This window comes from Lepidochelys kempii, chromosome 4 (assembly GCF_965140285.1).
Source record: "Lepidochelys kempii isolate rLepKem1 chromosome 4, rLepKem1.hap1, whole genome shotgun sequence".
Classification (NCBI taxonomy): domain Eukaryota; kingdom Metazoa; phylum Chordata; order Testudines; family Cheloniidae; genus Lepidochelys; species Lepidochelys kempii.
The window spans coordinates 1,609,529-1,630,150 of record NC_136383.1 but is presented as its reverse complement, the minus strand read 5'-3'; the positions used below and the strand labels follow the sequence as shown (position 1 = coordinate 1,630,150).

General features: G+C 45.5%; 1 protein-coding gene across 6 annotated transcripts in view; it reads left to right on the top strand.

Moving 5' to 3' along the window:
• The window catches only part of MFHAS1 (multifunctional ROCO family signaling regulator 1), a 130,646-nt gene that overhangs the window by 39,871 nt on the left and 70,153 nt on the right, over positions 1 to 20,622 (top strand). The window lies entirely within an intron of this gene.

The window sequence follows — 20,622 nt, the reverse complement described above, 5'->3', positions numbered from 1 at the left end:
TCAGGTTTAAAGAGAGATCTATGACGAGACAAGGGACCCATGCTGCTATGCCCTCTCTGCTTTAGAGGAGGGACATTAATTCAGTACAGTAATTCAGCACATTAAGTTCCTTTTTGCACTTAAATTTTACATTTGAGAAGGTTCTGAGCAAGTGAAGAAGGCAAGTTAGAATTCCATTCTGTTTCTGTCGGGGTTGAGGTCTTGATCCAGCAAGTTCCTTCTCTCTCTGAGTTGTTGGAGAACCGGACACTTGGCTTGTAAACTTTTCAGGATAGGCTCTTGTCTCATGTCTGCCTATGCACAATTCTGCTGCTGCAGAAATAACTATAGAGTGCATGATATGGTGTTGCTGAGTAACTAGTTGAAATGTCAGAAGACTTGATAGAAAAAATGAAGGCATGAATTCAGTCTGAGTCATTCAACAGTAGGTTCTGTTACTACAGATACAAATAGGAAACTGGGAAACTGACTAGACAAAGTGATAACAAATGCACAAAATAAACTCAATTTTTTTCTCTACTTTTTCAGTTAAGTGGTCATTTTAGATGTTACTTCTAAAAGTTTAGACAGAACTTTTACATTGATTCTTTTGTGTCCCTCTAAGTTGGGCAAAAAGATCAACTGATAATGAGGGGAAAGAATTTTCTTACTGTTATCAAGCAGACTGGCTGCATATTCTACTGCCCAGTCTGTACAAATCTTAATATATTCAGTTAAAACCCTGAATATAGCTTTAAGATGGACCAAAATAGCTTTAAAGTGACATACATAATATAGTTATATAAATTAGAGAAAAGTGAACACAATGCTATTCAGTAAAGCCAGGACAACCGTGAATTTTAGGAAAACCCCAGTCTGACGGATCAATTGCTTACTAAACACATTTAAGCTTTGGAATGGCCCTGCAGCAAAGGCCATTGCTAGAGAGCCACGTTATCTTATTCAGGGAAAAGTTTATTTAGTCACAAGAAAAACTGTTCAAGTGTGTGTGTGCGTGTGCTCACCCCCTCTGTCGAAAGCCAGGTAATTAAAAATTAAGGCAGCATCACTGTGGAGAGAGAGAAGATTCCAACAAGCAAACTAATGAGAAGCTTTTAAGCTTAAATTTAAATATTCTCTTTTGTGTCATAACCTCAGTGTGCCTTAAATGTGTGTAAGTAAAATAAATACATTGGAGCTCTGTCATGCCATCTGGAGTGGCTCACCACTGAGAGTGCCTACCTCCGGGGCAGGCTGTCAGGCACGGCGGAGACCCCAAACGGGTGGTTATGTTCTATAATTAGATTTCACTAAGGGCATGGCTAGACTGGAAACTTCAAAGCGCTGTCACGGGAGCGCTCCCCCAGCAGCGCTTTGAAGTGTGAGTGTGGTTGTGCGCGAGCACTGGGAGAGTGCTGGTAATCCACCTCCACGAGGGGATTAGCGCCGAGCGCTGGGAGCCTGTTTACACTAGCGCTTTAAAGCGCTCTGACTTGCTGCGCTCAGGGGGTGATTTTTCACACCCCTGAGCTGGCAAATTGGAGCGCTATAAGACGTAAGTGTAGCCAAGCCCTAAACCAGTAATAGACGTGAGCTCCTAAAGTACCAGCATAGTCTTCTAATGGAGCCATAGACACTCATAGACCCTTAGACTGGATTGTCTATCTTGTCACCCAGGCAAGCTGGACGATGTGATCAGTGGTCACTTACACCAAAAATCATGAATATTCCAGGTTACTCCCAGTTCCAAGAGATCAGTCAGTCACCCAGGTCGGTTTGTATCCTAGATCGCACACGAAAGCCACTGCTGGTGCTTAGTAAACTAACTAGTTAGCTAAGAAAAAGGAATGAGAGTTATTGAGAGGTTAAATCAGGTGAGTCAGTCTATAATTCCAAATGGTAGCAGAGATATAGTAATCTGCCAGTATTCCCAAAAGTCTCTCAGGGCTACCCAGAATAACTCTGGGGATAGCCATAGTCTTGTTCAGTTATTCTGCCCTGTTAGTATCCAAACAGTCCAGATATGAAGAATTTTCCCTTGTGTCCATACTGGGGATGTTGATTAATCGCAATTAACTCACACAATTAACTCAAAAAAATTCATTGTGCTTAATCACTGTTTTAATCACACTCTTAAACAATAGAATACCCCAATTGAAATGTATTAAATATTTTGGATGTTTTTCTACATTTTCCAATATATTGATTTCATTTACAACACAGAATGCAAAGTGTACAGTGCTCACTTTATTTATTACAAATATTTGCACTGTAAAAATGATGAACAAAAGAAATAGTATTTTTCAGTTCACCTCATATTAGAACTGTAGTGCAATCTCTTTATTGTGAAAGTGCAATTTACAAATGTAGATTTATTATTATTTTTTTTTTGGTTACATAACTGCACTCAAAAACAAAACAATGTAAAACTTTAGAGCTTACAAGTCCACTTAGTCCTACTTCTTGTTCAGCCAATTGCTCAGACAAACAAGTTGGTTTATATTTGCCGAAGATAACGTTGCCCGATTCTTATTTACAACTTCACCTGAAAGTTAGAACAGATGTTCCCATGGCACTTCTGTAGCTGGCATTGCAAGGTATTTGTGCCAGATATGCTAAACATTCATATGCCCCTTCATGCTTCTTCCACCATTCCAGAAGACATGCTTCCATGCTGATGACACTTGTTAAAAAAATAATACGTTAATTAAATTTGTGACTGAACTCTTTGGGGGAGAATTGTATGTCCCCTGCTCTGTTTTACCCACATTCTGCCATATATTTCATGTTATAGCAGTCTCAGATGATGACCCAGCACATGTTGTTCGTTTTAAGAACACTTTCACTGCAGATTTGACAAAACACAAAGAAGGTACCGATGTGAGATTTCTAAAGATAGTTACAGCACTCAACCCAAGATTTAAGAATCTGAAGTGCCTTCCAAAATCTGAGAGGGCCGAGGTGAGGGCCGAGGTGTGGAGCAGACTTTCAGAAGTCAGAGCAACATTCCGATGCAGAAACTACAGAACCCTAACCACCAAAAAAGAAAATCAACCTTCTGCTGGTAGCATCTGACTCGGATGATGAAAATGGACATGCGTTGGTCTGCACTGTTTGGATCATTATCGAGCAGAACCCGTCATCAACATGGATGCATGTCCTCTGGAATGGTGATTGAAGCATGAAGGGACAGATAAATCTTTTGCGCATCTGGCATGTAAATACCTTGCAACGCAACGCCATGTGAATGCCTGTTCTCGCTTTCAGGTGATACTGTAAACAAGAAACAGGCAGCATTATCTCCTGCAAATGTAAACAAACTTGTTTGTCTGAGCAATTGGCTAAACAAGAAGTAGGATTGAGTGGTCTTGTAGGTGCTAAAGTTTTACATTGTTTTGTTTTTGAGTGCAGTTACTTTTCGTACATAATTCTACATTTGTAAGTTCAGCTTTCATGATAGAGATTGGACTACAGTAGTTTTATTAGGTGAATTGAAAAAATACTATTTTGTTTTTTACAGTGCAAATGTAATCAAACATAAATATAAAGTGAACACTATACGCTTTGTATTCTGTGTTGTACAGTATCTCCTCACTTAATGTTGTAGTTATGTTTCTGAAAAGTGCGACTTTATGCAAAACGATGTTAAGCAAATCCAATTTCCCCATAAGAATTAATGTAAATGGGGGGGGGGGGGGGTTAGGTTCCAGGGAAATTTTTTTCACCAGACAAAATACATTATATACATACACAGTATAAGTTTTAAACTATTTTAAACAAACAGTTTAATATTGTACACAGCAATGAATGATTGTGAAGCTTGGTAGAGGTGGTGGAGTAAGAGGGTGGAATATTTCCCAGGGAATGCCTTGCTGCTGAATGATGAACTAGCATTCAGCTGAGCCCTCAAGGGTTAATACGCTGTTGTTAATGTAGCCTCACTCTTTACAAGGCAGCATGGACTGACGCAGGAGGGAGGAAACAACAGATGCAGGGCAGTAGCTGCAAATACTTCCCTGCAAAAACTGAACATGATGATGAGCCCACGCTATCCAGCTGGAGCGCACCACTCCCTCCTCCTGACAGCACATGCACGGCTGCACAGGTGTTGACTCTTCAAAGTGCTGGAGGGGGGGTGTGCATGAGTGAGATTGACAGAGAGTGAGGTATATTGCCCCTTTAAGTGCTTGACCCCACTTCAACTACGTTGCCCTTTTAAGTAGATCAGCCAGTTCAGACAGGAAGCAGCAGCTTCCAGCAAGCTCCCTCCTTTCTGTCCCCCTCCTCTGCTTTGTAGATAGGGGGTACGGAGCAGGGGGCGGGGAAGAGCAGGGGGACATCCTGCTTGCTGGGAGGGGGAGAAAGGGGTGCTGATATCAGGAAGTTCCTGGGAGCAGCTCCAAGGCAGAGGGCAGGGCAGGGCAGCACTGCAGTGCGGGGAGGGACAGCTGAACTGCTGCTGAGCAGCTGCCCAGCCACAGACCTTACAGGGAATTTAGGGGAGGTGAGGGGGGAGGGAGTTGCTAGTCCCCTGGTTCCAGTCCCCACAAGGGGGGGGGGGGGCTGCTCTTCCAGAGACTCCTGCAAGCCGTGGACAAAGCAGGCAGCTTCCAAAGGACATTATAAGGGAGCATTGTGCAACTTTAAATGTGCCTGTTCCCTGCTAGATCAGCAACGCGACAACGTTAACCGAGGAGTTACTGCAATTGAAATCAATATATTTGAAAATGTGGACAACATCCAAAACCATTTAAATAAATGGTATTCTATTATTGTTTAACAGTGCAATTAATTGAGATTAATGTTTTTAATCACATGACAGCCCTAGTCCATACTTATAGCTGCTTCTCACAAACAAGCTGCCTCAGCTCTTTCTTTGAAGCGGGGAGAGAGGAGCACATTTAGAGTCTTTGATCTCTGATCCTCACACGCAATGATCACTTGCTGTCAAATGTGCAAAAAATAGCCCTTTCCAGTTAAAGTTCATTTGAGTTACACAAGGCTTCTTTCTCATTTGATGGTTTATTTTAGTTACAGGGGTATATACAATGTAAATGTTTGCTATTACTTTATAACAGGGTACAGATAAGTGAAAACAATGCATGCAGAGACTCATTAGTTTTCATGAATTTTAAACACCAACAACATTCTTGTACATTTAAGAATAACTTTGATCTATACTAGTACGCAAGGGAATTGGCCTGCCTCCCAGCTGAGCATTTGTAACATTCAGTGAGGCCTGAGGTTTTGGCCTGAGTTGGCACCTCATCTGCCAGCGTCACAATCATATCTTCAACAGCATAACTATTTCAGGTTATTTGTGAATGCTTCTCGTTCGTGATCGAACTTGTGTCTAGCATGTAACGCCATTGTTAATTAAAACTTTCTGTGAGTTTCATAGAAGAAATGTCTCAGGAGTTTGCATCACTGTTCTCAGTTTAGAAGAGGTAGGGATGCAACCTTGGCTGTGCCCATTTATTGTATAAGGGTAGAAGTCCATTGGATTCTTAGTCACTGAGGACTTAAGGACGCTTTGAAACAGTTTCTTAACTCAGCTCTTGTTCAGTGGGTTCTCCTTGTGTCAGAATGCTTGAGTGCATTGTCGCTGCCATAGGGGTTTCTGTATGGTACAAAATGTGTCCAAACCCAGTTGCCAAGAGTCAAGTTAGATGGCGAGTTGCTGACCCTGACTAACCCCTCTGCCTAGACCATGGCAAATCGTGTTGGCTAATTCAACTTCTAATAACACAATAGCATTTTGTAATGCAGACCATTTTCCATGAGTGGTAACTGATGCAGCATTCCTACAGTCCCAAAGAAAGGCTAGGTACATGCACTAAGATCTGGAGACTGCATTGTCTGGGGATTATGCATTGTGTGGGAAATCTGGATTCATAGTTAATGTGAGTTAAGTATTTGGATTGGCTGCATGCAGAAATGTCCAACGTGCAGGTGGAGGGTGTGTGTTTGTTTTGTCTTTGGTGGGTGACTAAGTAGCAGCATCATGAGAGTCTGTCAGCTTGTTCTTGCGGGTTGGCCTTGGTTCTGATTCTTTGTCTTGGCAGATTCTGAGCTAATGGTGTCTAGGGTAGGGAAATAACCCAGATGCAGATTCTAGGCACTATTACTCTGTTGCCTGTTTCTGTTTGGGGATGATTGTTTTCACCGAGCCTGCTAGATTAGACTGTAATGCCAACAGTGCCCATTTAACTTCAGCTAACATGGTTCTGAAATGTTAATGAATTATGTTATTGCACAACCAAGTTATGAAAAATGGATTGTAATACAGCACTCTGCACTGTGCCAGCCGCAAGGATCTGTTTATGGCTGGACTGGTTGGTACAAGAAGCCTGCACAACATCATCTGAGCAGCTTGCAAGGTATCCAGTGACTTTGGAGGAATGATAAACCACTTCTGGAGGGGTTCTCCCTTTGGAGAAATTAGAGTATGTAACACACCTGGAGCACCCAGAGGCTTAAACCATGCCCCTGCTCACCCCCCCCCCCACCCAAGGAAAGCCCCATCCATTATTATTTGTATTGCTGTAGCACTAGGAGCCCCAGGATCCCATTGCACTAGGGGCTGCACAAACAGCAGAAACGTGATCCCTGCCCTGAAGAGCTTAAAATCTGTCTATTCCGGTGGTCCCCAAACTGTAGGGGTGCGTGGGCGAGCATTCAGGCAGGCGCGTGGTGGGTCCCAGGCCAGCCTCCACAAGGGATGGGGAGGCAGTGCCACCTACCCCCCGCTGCCCCCAGGCCAGCTCTGCCTCTAGCCCAGTTCTGCCCCCAGCTCTGCCTTCAGCCCAGGTGCCTCTGCAGTAATGGAGTGGGGGGTGAACAGATTCCATGACTGGTAAGGGGGAGGGGGGGCTGAAAGGAAAATTGTGGGCCCCACTGGTGTATTCACTACAGCCAGGTCTCCCAGTCCTCTCTCTGACACAGTTGTGTACCCCAAGGGATAGTGTCATTTACGGTAACACCTGGTTTCATAGACCATTCAATGCCAATGTAAATATATTGAACTTGCTGCTCCACCCTCGTTGGTTGGCCTTCTCCCCCTCGGTGCACTCACTCCCTTTTCTCTTTCCTCCTGTGTCTGCTTGCCTCTTTCCATCTGTCACCTGTGGGATTTTCAGCTCTCCTGATTTCTCCCTCTTCTTAACTCCCTTGCCACCTTATGCTGTGTGCTTCTGCCTCTCCAGTCATTCCCCTTAACCCCCTTGTTCCCTTCAGTCTTCCACCCCCAAATCTGGTTACTCCAGTCATGCATTTCCTTGTGCCTGCCAACTTGCTTTCCTTCAGAGGGGCAGGGGCTGCAGGAGTTGCCCTGCTTGGGCAAGGGGGAGACAGGTGAAGGCTGGGAGGCTCGCAGGATGCGGGAGAGGTCTAAGGACCCACTCTGCTGGGCTAGGAGACCCAAAGAGCTGCTGCAGCCTTTGGGCGAGGGCTGCCTCGCTCAGAAGAACAGTTCATGCAGGTGGCTATGGGGGCACTGTCCTAGCACAGTAGTGCCCCAGCAGGGAGCGCTGCAGTCTGCGCGTGCATACAGCGGTGGGAGGGAAGGCAACACACAGGGAGCTGTCCCACTGGGTGTCGGGCAGCCTAGCCTGAGCCGCAATTGTACGATTCTGCTAGCCTGCTAGAGGTGTCTTGAAAAGACACAGCTTTAATATTCATTAAATCTCCTAGAAACTGAGTACCTTTTAAAAGTGATTGAGCTGCTTCTGTTAGATGTGAAATATCAGCTCTTGTGGCTCATTGAGCTGTCTGTGCGTAAAAGAAACGGCTGAGCTAAAACCGGTCTCAACCACCTTGCAAAGGAGTTGGAACTCCTGGATTTGCACTGAAGTTGGGGGAAGTTCTCATCTCTGGTCAGTCTGTGTAATTGGAAGGAAGGAATGCGGATCATGGAATGGAGACGTGCAGCATGTGTTGGAGAGCTGCATGCTCTAGATGTAGCTAATTCCACACACTAGTAGGCCTGTCTAATAGACTATGGGTTTTAGCGAAGGTGTGCTTGGAGAAAGTACTGTCTGGATTTACATGGAGATAGAAAGCTCTTTATCACAGATTTCAAGACTAAACCCGGTGTCTACGTCAGATCTCCCTTCATGAGGGAGGGTGTTGCTCTGGGAATTTCCAAATCAACCCTGGCTGATGCTGACTGTGTGGGAATAGCATGTTTTTGCCTTCGCAATCTTAATCTGGAGATAGGGTCCCTTGGGGGTGGGATCCAGAATATTCAGGGTGGGGGGCAGTCCAGCAGCAAAGTGTGGGGTAAGGAAAGTTGCATGATTTGAAGACCCCAATACAGATATGGTCCTGTAACTTTGTGTAAAATAGTGGGTCTGTGGAAACCACACACGTTCTGATACTGCTCTCAGAGTGGCTGTTAGTGAACCTGAGCACCATGGGAAACTGTGTTGGCATCCAAGGGCGTTAGCTAATGGTAAAGTTCAGCTGGGTGGACTCTTGTGTTTTACAGTCAGAATTGTTAGTTTTCGTTATGGGCAGTCTGTTTCCCTTTTATGTGTGAAAAATATTCTTACGAGCCAGTTACGTATATTGTGTGTGTGTTTCATTTCATAAACACCCTTGTTGCTTTTTCAGGTTTTTACCTCCTTTTCTTTTGTCTTGGGGGAGGGGACAGGTGTGCAGTTTTTGTTTTTGTTTCCTCCCTTCTCCCCCTCCCCACCCCAATTGGGGATGATCACAATCCCCTTCCTCCGCACCAGATAACTCTGGAAAATGAACTGCTGAGTCTGGGGATAGCACATAAGTGCTCTTAACATTTCATGTTTCATGAGAAATGTGAAATAGCAAAGTAAACCTACTGGCAGCGCAGGTAGCTGCATTTGGATTAGTAAAAAGAAATTAAGTAGGCATCTGTTACACTTCATGAAACAAGTGGCTCATACAGAGACATATCAGGTTTGGCTGGTACTGGTCATGTGATGCACAGGCAACTTAGACCTTCGTTACCATCTCTGCATCTCTTCCTTTGTCATTACCATGAGCGAAGCGGTTTGGGGACAGTCCAGGATCGCGAAGGCTTGTTTTGCCCAGATTAAGTTGAAAGTCTGAGTGCCATGCGAGGAGAGGCCTCTTGAGTGCAGAACTCAGATGACTCATGAATAGGGTCTGGAGAGCACTGCAACCTTCTGGGGTTTCTTTACGCTATCCTTTTAGTTGCCCCTGACCTAAATTAATAGCTCAATGCATGACTTGGGAAATACTTTTAAATGTTGTCTTAAAGGTGAAAATTCTCTCATTGAAAAAGCATTTTTGTCTGCATTGCTCATCACTGAGAGCTGGGGGGCAGCTAAAGCCACCCCCACACTGCACTGCATAACGTGAGCACCCAGTACCAGTGCTAGGTAGAGGGAGACTGCTTTTTTTTCTGTCGTTGTCTTGTTTTGTTATCGGAAGATAGAGCTCTCTCGTCATCCTAACCTCTCCTGAAGAAAGGTGAATTACTATCCAGATAAAGACGTGGTTTGTTATAACTTAATTAAAATCTTGGATTCAAATGAGAAGCTCTAAGCTAAGTATTCAGAATTCTTTCCCATATAATAGCAAAGTAATAACAGGGTTTGCTCCGAGTTCTGGGTGAAATCTGCGGGCTAGTCTACACTGGCAACACGAAAGTGCTGTCACGGCAGCGCTTTAACATGGCTTGTGTAGTCACGGCAGAGCGCTGGGAGGGAGCTCTCCCAGCACTCTCAAAAAACCACCTCCGCCAGCGAGCACCTCCCAGTGCTGGTGCACTGTCTACATTAGCGCTTTATAGTGCTGAAACTTGCGGTGCTCAAGGGGTTTTTTTTTTTCATACCCCTGAGCAGGCAAGTTGTAGCATTGTAAACTGCCAGTGTAGACAAGCCCTGAGAGATTGCTGTTGTGGTTGTGTGGAGGACTTTCCACTGTGCTTTGCAAGTGTGAATAATGGAGAGCTTTCTCTGCAGTTAAACAGTAAGAGAATACAGTGTTTATGGAGTGCATTTAAAAAAAAATCACATTGGGAGTCAAGACTATTAGCATCTGTATGTGCCATACAAATAAAGAATTAACCACTGCATCTTACATGAATATATGGTTCTCCCAGTTACCTTTAAATAGGTGGCTTCTTATCACATAGCTTTCGTTAGATGTTTGTTCATCAAATTTTGTTCATGAAAATTAGTAGATGCAACCTAAAATCAGAATTAGTATTTTAAACATTTTCTCTAATTCGGCTGATTATTTTAGCAGCTGATTCTAACATACAGTCATGCACGTTTTCCTGAATTTCCTTAGTGTAAGGAGGGAGCATGGATTGTCCCAAATAATCCAGCTCAGGAATGCCCAGCATTGTGCCTGAGATTTCTCCAGTTTTAATGTTTGTATTCCATTGCTTTTCAGGGGACGGGGAAAAAACCTGCATTTAGAGCTGTTAGGAATGCATAATTGACGAAAGTAAAATGGATTGCATGCAAACCGCTGGGATCTGGCGATAAGGGAGAGAGAGAGAGAGAGCAGTGATTTCAGGATTGGAGCCATTATCTTTGCAGCCCACCGAAAGTGGGGGAGGGGGGATGTTTAACTCTTAGCAAGAATGGAAAGCCCTTTAATTCACTCAGCAGCAACAGAGGCTATGCACTCAGCCCACCCCAAGCGGGTGAGTGGGGGAAGGGCACATACTTTCTGAATGAAGGGCAGGGGAGGGGGGTCTAGGGCTTTGTCAGCATGGCCGAGAACACAGACTGCTGAGGTGGAGAGTTAAACTTTGTACTTGGCATCTTGTTTTACTCTTGGTCTGGAGGTGGGGACTGACTTTTTGAATGCAGTTTAGACTCAGCTCTACGTGAATGTGGTAATAGCTGAGGGAGGACTCCAGCCCTGTATGAGGGTGGTGTGACTGGGGCTATACTGCTGGAGGTGTCCCAGGGAATGCAAGCCAACCCAGCCCATGTTCCTCCTGGGACTCCCAGCTCATGCACTGCAGAGGGAGCCCCACCAGTTTGTGAGTGTGCACCCCTCTTGCCCCTGCCATGTTCTGTTGGCTTTTCTGTTTGCTTTGGTATGTCCTCTCGCCGTGAGGCTAAAGCGGTCTTGTGCAATGTCTGGGCTCCCCACCTGCGTTCTGCCACGCCCTTGTGCAGGGTGTGTGCTGGAGAAGCTTGGCTGGTGGTGCTGTTCTGTTTAATGCAGTGCAGGCATAGGTAAGAGTCTCCCATTCATGTGTCAGAAGATGTGGTCAGTCGTGCTGGGGCATGATGTTTTTTTAAATGAATTTTAGCACTTGACACACTTTTCTCTATCTCCCTATCCCAATTCGCAGAAAAATAACTTGCCAGTTGACCATTTAAAGATATCATGGTTCTCTGTGTAAAAGGAATATGGGTAACTGCATTCTGCCTATCTATATTACTCATGCAGTTTCAGTAGGACATGGTCTGCTACTCATCCTGTCCTGGGTGCTCCACGCTGGAGGTGGCTGCATTTCTGTGTTAGATTATATTAAATGATCCTTTTGTGTGCTAATGAATCTGCAAGGCAGGGTGGATAAAAATCAATGTTTAAAAACAAATTATTTTTTTAATTTTTGTTTAAATTACAATATGTTTAAACATAGTTATTTTGAAAAAAAATGAAATCTGAATTTAAAACAAAATTAGTTAAAGCTGAATTTATTATAATCTCTTAAAACATTTAAATAAAAAATAAACTTTGTTAAACCCGTGAGCCCCTGTCAGAAACTTGAGTTAAAAGGCTGCTTTTCTGTATAAAGAGAGAATTGGGGGAAAACATCTAACTTTGGAGGTCAAGCTTTATAAATATGGCACAATAGGTCACGTGCTGTGTTAAGGGCTTGATCCTGTGGGGGGACCCAGGGGCTGTGCTCTTCGGAGCAAGAGGCTGGAAAAGTCATCAGAGATATTGGGACCTGGCCTCTGACTCTAGGAGACGTCGTCATTTAGCTCATCAGAATCACCCACTGAGCCCACCTGGGTGGTCTCATACTCCTGTTTTATAGCTTCTCCCTATCTGAGCTCTGATTTTCTCAGTTCTGAAATTATGAATATTTATGACTCCACCCATCATTCACCATTTTCTGACATACTAAAAATGTACAGTTAATAAGAATCTGAAAACATTAAGGTATATGATTGCTTAAATAAATGTATATAGTTGTAGTGGACTCTCCTAGGTAGCAAAAAGATGCACCAAATCTAGTGTAAAGGCTCTAGTTAGTTGTAAATCAGCATGTTTTAATGGTTAGATCAGCTAATGACAATGCACCGTTTTTAGAAATGAACTGAAATACAAATGGAGAAGTTGATTTTAAATTGAGGCTTTTCACTTTAAATCAGTCCACCCAAAGTGCTTTGGAATAATTTTGAATGGAAAGCACTGTATAAAGGGGAGACCACTGTACCTACAAACTAAAAATATTAAGGAAAATCCAACAAGTGATTGTGTCAGAGTCAGGAATACCTGTAAAGCCAATTATACAGCTTGCTAGAAGATGGACTCCAAACTTGTCAGCACTTAATAAATCACATCATCCAGCTCCTTTTAGCTATTATGAGCCAGTCACGTTCTTACATTTTGAGGGTTTTTTCGTTCCAGAGAGTTGGGGGTAGTTTGGCATGGGCTGCAGTTAAATCAGTTTGTTGTGTGTTAGGAAAAGTGAGAACCCTTTTAGGTCCAAATAGAGTAGTGCCCTTTCGGGCATGTGTAGTTTCTGGTAGCATGAAAGAAATACACTTTCAAACTTGCATCTTATGAAGAGGGCATCTGTAGTAAGAATAGAAAAATCCTCAGTGTTCTTCTCTTAGCTTCTGGCAGTTCTCCAGATGGTCTGGAAAAGTACTGTTCATGCTGGCATTCCAGCCATGCAGTGTTCAAACTGTATCACCTCTTTGCGCAATAATGCAGTGGTTTCATCCCAGAGCAAGGAGGTAATAGTCCTTCCCCAGGTGGCTAAGAAAAGATCACACCTACCGTGCTATAGCAAGAGAGATGTAGGGTAAAATTTTCAAAAGTCCCATCTCAGAGATGGCTGGAGAGCCGAACTGTCAGTGCCTTTTAATGTCAGCTTGTCCCCTAAAACGCGTGCTTTTTAAAACTTTACCCATAGACAAATAGGAGGATAATTCTGAGAACAACAACAAGAGCAAGTTGGGCTGCTGGGAATGTGTGGTGAATGAGGGATTGCAAGGACCAAATATGAAGACACAGGGTGGAAATGTAGGATTACTATTTGTTCTGGCATTAAATAGGCAAGTTAATTCTTTCAGGCTGGCATTTGGCATGTCTGCTCTCAACTGGAGTGTTTTGTGCCTCATTTCACAGATGGTCATGTGTCTGGTTTTGAGTTATTGTGATCCTGCGTTAGCATCACCTGATTTAATAGCTGCACATGTGCTGTGGAAACTGCAAAGGGAAATAATTAAACGTAGGATGCACATCTTTCCAGAGTAGGGACCACGATGCCGCTGTTCAGCTCGAGCATGGTGCTGCGTGGGCATGCTCTGGAGATGGCTGCTTCGAGTTATGTGCATTCAGCACTCGAAGCAGCCGCGCTGCTCTTCCTGTTCCTCTGGCACTGGGAGGGCAGGATTAGCCAGAGCTCTGTAGTGTTGGTTCCAGGGATAGTGCTGCAGGGCACGGTGGTACAGAGAGCAGTGAGGGGGATCAATAATAAAATAGGGGCTCTTCACAGAGTTGGGTTTTTGTATTGAAAGCTTTTGCTCAGAAAAGGCCTGTGTGATAAATTCTTGAATTCTGCAATTTTCTATTTTCATGACATTTTCCTCCATCTTTTTACCAAAACGTTTACCCAAACCATTATAAAACCTCTTTGTTCGCCAAAAACTGTTTTCTTACAGAGATTTGGATTTTTAGTAAACAAAACTTGTGTAAAAATTCAGTGCTATGCAAAATTTCATGAAAAACAGAAATCTGTTTTGACCCTGGGGAAATGGGAACAATGTCAAAACATCAGTTTTCCAAGACAGACTGGTTTTTTCAACCAGCTCTAGTTATTAACTTTCTGTTCTCTTCTTTCCCCATCTTTTTTTGTTTTTGCTTTTATTTCAATCCTAGTAGCAGTAAAAATAGAGGTACAATAACTGATCCCTTTGGCTGGCGGGGTTGCTTTGTGGTTAGTTGGTAGCATTCCGGGGGTGCTGTCGCCCTTGGGGTCTTGTCGATGACTCTGGCGGGTTCCCAAGTATCATAGAATCATAGAATATCAGGTTGGAAGGGACCCCAGAAGGTCATCTAGTCCAACCCCCCGCTCGAAGCAAGACCAATTCCCAGTTAAATCATCCCAGCCAGGGCTTTGTTAAGCCTGACCTTAAAAACCTCTAAGGAAGGAGATTGTACCACCTCCCTAGGTAACGCATTCCAGTGTTTCACCACCCTCTTAGTGAAAAAGTTTTTCCTAATATCCAATCTAAACCTCACCCACTGCAACTTGAGACCATTACGCCTCGTTCTGTCATCTGCTACCATTGAGAACAGTTTAGAGCCATCCTCTTTGGAACCCCCTTTCAGGTAGTTGAAAGCAGCTATCAAATCCCCCCTCATTCTTCTCTTCTGCAGGCTAAACAATCCCAGCTCCCTCAGCCTCTCCTCATAACTCATGTGTTCCAGACCCCTAATCATTTTTGTTGCCCTTCGCTGGACTCTCTCCAATTTATCCACATCCTTCTTGAAGTGTGGGGCCCAAAACTGGACACAGTACTCCAGATGAGGCCTCACCAATGTCGAATAGAGGGGAACGATCACGTCCCTCGATCTGCTCGCTATGCCCCTACTTATACATCCCAAAATGCCATTGGCCTTCTTGGCAACAAGGGCACACTGCTGACTCATATTCAGCTTCTCGTTCACTGTAACCCCTAGGTCCTTTTCTGCAGAACTGCTGCCTAGCCATTCGGTCCCTAGTCTGTAGCTGTGCATTGGGTTCTTCCGTCCTAAGTGCAGGACCCTGCACTTATCCTTATTGAACCTCATCAGATTTCTTTTGGCCCAATCCTCCAATTTGTCTAGGTCCTTCTGTATCCTATCCCTCCCCTCCAGCGTATCTACCACTCCTCCCAGTTTAGTATCATCCACAAATTTGCTGAGAGTGCAATCCACACCATCCTCCAGATCATTTATGAAGATATTGAACAAAACCGGCCCCAGGACCGACCCTTGGGGCACTCCACTTGATACCGGCTGCCAACTAGACATGGAGCCATTGATCACTACCCGTTGAGCCCGACAATCTAGCCAGCTTTCTACCCACCTTATAGTGCATTCATCCAGCCCATACTTCCTTAACTTGCTGACAAGAATACTATGGGAGACCGTGTCAAAAGCTTTGCTAAAGTCAAGAAAGTAGCTCTCTCACAGCCAGCTAGAAGTAAGAGATACAGAAAAGGGGGCAGATGCCCCCTTGATTCAATGGCTTAGTCAGATACAACAGAAGGGGCAGAGTAGAGCTTAAATCTCCCCTAGGCTGTAGCCCCATAGCAGATACAGAGCTGAGTCAGTACTTGGGGGTAATTACCTCTAAGTACAGATCTGTAAGTTCTCCTAGGTGGAGTCACACATAGTGGGTGCCCCATGCCTCCTGCTTATTGTTGCTTATCATGTAAGCTGCAGGCCCCTGCTAGCTGCAGCCTAGCTCTCTGCTTCCCAGCCAGTGTCCCTCACCCAGCTTGTAGGATGCTGCCGGCTGTGCTGGATTGCAAGCGTGAGGGCAGGCTCTGCTGAGGGAGGGGAAGGAAAGCCAGCATGCTTAGCTGATGGGCTGCACTGCCATGTATCTCTACATAGCAAAGGGGAGAGGGAGAGGGATAGCTCAGTGGTTTGAGCATTGGCCTGCTAAACCCAGGGTTGTGAGTTCAATCCTTGAGGGGGCCATTTAGGGATCTGGGGCAAAAATTGGGGATTGGTCCTGCTTTGAGCAGGGGGTTGGACTAGATGACCTCCTGAGGTCCCTTCCAACCCTGATATTCTATGAAAACTCGAATGCTGCCAATAAAATAGAGGTTAGCAACCATGTTAATAATGTAAAGTTTGGTACCAGTGGGTTTAGGAGGACAGCTGCTGCTCTGGTGCTTGGCACTAGTGACCTGGAGTGATGGCTAACCCTTGCCCTCCTGCAGAGTTGTCATGGAGGAGTGCTGTGGCATGAGTGTGCAGTAATGCAGTTAGGGTTGCCATCTTTCCAATTGCACAAAACAGAACAACCTTGTCCTACCTCCTGCTCTGCCCCTTCTCTGAAGCCCAGCCCCCCTCCCTCACTTTCACTGTGCTGGGGCAGTGGGGTGGGATGCGGTAGGGAGTATGGGGTCCAGCTGGGGTTATGGGCACTGGGGTGGGGCCGGGATGAGGGTTTTGGAGTGTAGGAGGGGCCTCCGGGCTGGGGCCAAGGGGTTTGGTATGAGGGAGGGGGCTCAGGGCTGGGGCAGGGGTTTGGAGTGTGGGAGGGAGTGCGGGGTCTGGGAGGGAGTTGCGGGGGCAGGGGGTTCTGACCTGGGGCAGGGAGTTTGCGATAATGGCTCCAGCCGGGCAGCGCTTACCTCAGGCTGCTCCCGGAAGCAACTGGCATGTGCGGCAGAGGCATGCCAGGCAGCTCCCATTGGCCGCAGTTCCAGGCCAATGGGAGCTGCGGAGCTGGTGTTTAGGGTGGAGGCAGCACGTGGAACCTCCCCGGCTGCCCCTGAGCCTAGGAGCCAGACATGCCGTCCATTCTGGGATCTGCATGACGTCGGACAGGCAGGGAGCCTGCGTTAGCCCCACTCTGCTGCCAGCCGGACTTTTAATGGTCCGGTCAGCGGTGCTAACCAGAGCTGTCAGGGTCCCTTTTCTACCAGATGATCTGGTTGAAAACTGGATGCCTGGCAACCCTAGATGCAGTCGCAGAGGGACAAATGCACACAGGCACCTGGGTGGGACGAGCACTGTGCTCGGGGGTGGTACCTTGGGCTCGTGGCTGGCACAAGGCCCCTGAGCAGGAGACTCAAAGGGAATTAGAGATCAGATCACGGCACCAGTCATGTCTTGATTCCCTACCTGACAATATGTTCCAGAACCTTTAGGAGAGAGGGGCTGGGAACTGAAACCACACAGGGCTCTCATAGACACCTCCTTCCTGCCGTCAGCTTGTGTGTTCCCCAGGGAAGTCATTACACCAGTCCCAGTGATGATAGCAATTGCCCTACTGTAGTTAATGCAAGCCTTGGCGCGTGTGTGTGCGCAGACGCATGAGAGAGAACATTAAACAGGTTGGGGGCTCTTTTAATGTTTGCATAAGCAGGAGAGGGTGTCTAAGAGGTAAGTACTTGGGTACACATCTTTCAGCTCTTGGTGTCTTGCACTCTAGGGCTTGCTAGGCAAAGGAGGCATTGATTTTTTAAACTGTTCGTTTTTAAACCTTTTCGCACGTGCTCTTACTGATTTAGGTGCTCAGGGGGGTTTTTTAAGAGGGTCTTTTTAGTTCAGTCCTTTGCCATGAAATGTATAATGCTGAGAGACAGCACTCCCCTTGCACTCTGCATTCTCAAAACAGCATCGTTACATTTTTAAACATTGTATTGCTTTAACTATTTTGATTAAGTGCGTGCAAATGGACCGGTGATTATGTCTGCTTCTTGTGACAGACAAGTACCTTCCTTGATGGGCTTTATTCACAGCATCCTTCTGGGGAATGATGCTAGGAAGTCCCAGCCTTGGGCTGCCTTATGTTAGAGCATTGGTTCCCAAACTGGGGTTTACAAAATGTTACAGGGACTTCTCGGGGAAAAAAAATCCCTAATGGCGGACAGAGCTGTCCCTAGGGCCAGCAGCCCAGAGCCCCTGGACTTCCAAGAGCTAAGCAGATCAAAGCAAGCATTTCTGTCACACTGAGGAGATTTAAACTTCAAGACTCCTTATAAGAAATGGAAAGGGAGGTGGACATTTTTTGCTGTTTTTTAAAATTAAATAGGCTACTAGTATTGTTTTTAAAATTATTGTGAAGAACAAGTTTAAGCTTTGTTGGAACGTGCGTTGTTTGCCTGGACTGCTCAAGACCTGAATGTTTGTGTAGGAGGAACTCTTTGAGCTGGATTCTTAAATACCTTCATGTTGTTTCACATCTGATACTCCTTGATGAAACCTAGGAGCCTTGTCTTATATCAGGCTTATTCAAAGTGATACAAGCTACGAAAGTGAGATCTTGGAAGAGTGTTGCCATTTTCATAATGTAATAAAAATACTGTAATTCTAAATAACAATTAATAATAAATAGTGTGTAATAAGCATGTCATAAAAACAAATTTTATATTTCCAAGATCATTGCTTTTATAATTTATACTCAGGTAAAGGAGAAAATCCCTGGAAATATACATTTTTAGGAGCAGGTTTGCGAGACTTGACATTTAGTGAAAGGGGTTCACAGGTTGTTAAAGTTTGGGAACCACTGTGTTAGAGGAAGAACCAGTGCTCTGTCTGAAGTGTTGGGAATCAAACAGTTTAATGGTAGAGCTTCTCTTTCTGCTGTTTCTGTTTTTGTGTTCATGCTGACTTCTTTTAAGAGCCTTGAATCACGACTATTGCACGCAGTGTACATATATGTCTGTTTGATGCTGTTGCTAGTCTGCTTGTGGTGGTTGTTTTAGGTCTCTGTTGACCATGCAGTTGCACTAAGTCAGTGGTCTCCAAACTTTTTATTCCCAAGACCACTTTTTGAATTTAAGGGCAACCCAGGATCTGCCCTGCCCCTCTCACTCCATCCCCCCTCTCTCTGTCGCTCACTCTCCCCCACTCTCACTCACTTTCACCAGGCTGGGGTAGGGGGTTGGGCTTTGGGAGGGGGTGCGGGCTCTGGGCTGGGGCCAAGGGGTTCACGGTGTGGGAAGGGGCTCTGGGCTGAGCCTGGAGCAGGGGGTTGAGTGCAGGAGGGGGTGAGGGGTGCAAGCTCTGGGAGGGAGTTTGAGTGCAGGAGGGGGCTCCAGGCTGGGGTACAGTGTTGGGATACAGGAGGGAGTACAGGGTGCGAGCTTTGGGAAGGGGGTCAGGGCTGGGGCTTGGGTTGAGGAGCGGTAAGGGGTGCTGGGCTCCAGGAGGGGGCTTGGGGCTGGGGGTTGAGGTGTGGCCTCCCACCGGGCAGCACTTACTTCCGGCAGCTCCCGGTGTGTGGTGGAGCGTGGCTGCCGCTAAGGCAGGCTCCCTGCCTACCCTGGCCCCACGCTACTCCCAAAAGGGGCCAACGCATCCCTGAAGCCCCTGGGGGAGGTGGCGAGGGGCATGTGGCTCTGCGTGCTGCCCCTCTTTGCAAGCACTGCCTCCCCAGCTCCCATTGGCCACAGCTCCCTGTTCCCGGCCAATAGGAGCTGCCGGGGTGGTACTTGCAGGCAGGAGCAGCGTGTGAAGGGAGATCCCTGCGCCCCTCAGGGCCGTGCTGGCCGCTTCCAAGAGCAGTGTGGGATCCTTAGCGGCAGCCCCACCAGCGATCACAATCGACTGGGAGAGCCTCTGGGGTCAACCGCGATTGACCAGTTGGTGACCACTGCACTAAATATACAGGCTCAGAAGTACCACTTTAAAAGGGGACTTTAGTCATAATGATCCTTCCGTGGGAGAGACCAAGCACCTCATGCAGATGGGAGCAGCTCTGCACAGTACCCACAGGTTACTGTGACATTACGTTTGTGCTCAGAAATTCAGTTCGTTAAATAATGTAACTGTGAGTATGAAGTCACTGCTGTCTGAAACGCCTTTCTTTTAAAAAAGGGGGAAAGTGTCTAGGTTCCCATTATGGAAAGCTTTTAAAATTGTCTGCAATTCTACAGTCATGCTCCGAAGTGCAAATAACTGACCTGCTTTTCAGAAGTGCTAAGCATCCAACAGCACTCATTAAGGTCAATGGGATTACTCGGGTGTCTGCAGGACTGGGGCCTCAATGAACAAGACTAGCAGTAGATAGGAGGCAGGAAGTCTGTATATCCCCATTTTTGCAGATGGGATCACTGAGGCACAGACAGACATGGCAAAGTATTTTCTGTGGGGGAAAAAAGGGGAAATTCTAGGTAACCTAGAGGGATTTGGATGAGGAGTGGATGTGGGAAATAGGAAAAGAGAGTGATGGGGAGGAGGGGGTTTGCAATGATTATAGAGACCAGTAGGAAGAAGCAAAGGCAAAGCAATTAATCCCTTTTAAGGATTTTTTCAGTGGTTACAACAATTGATTTCTACAAATTTATGACCTTTTTGCCATCTTCGGTGCTCTAAATCAAAAAGAGGCAAAATATGTCAAGGATCATTTCTGTTAGATGCTAAATACAATTGCATTTGAGCTGTCGGCTTGTGCTGCACCATTCATGGAATAGTAACAAGAAAAGGTCTAGTTTTAGTGATGGAAATACTGCCAAAAGTAATCACATTATAAACTGCCATATGTAAATATAATAGTGTACTGTATCAAAGTGTGGTATTCCATGTACAGAATATTTAATAGCGTTTAGGAGAGATCGTGTGACAGCAGAATATGCTTAAGAAAGATGTGTGTAAATTAGATTGTATTCCTAACGGAATGAATGAAATGATTGTTTCTCTAAAGATGCTACTAATGCCTGATCAGTTGATGTCTTTGATTACAGAATCTTTCAGCTAATGGCT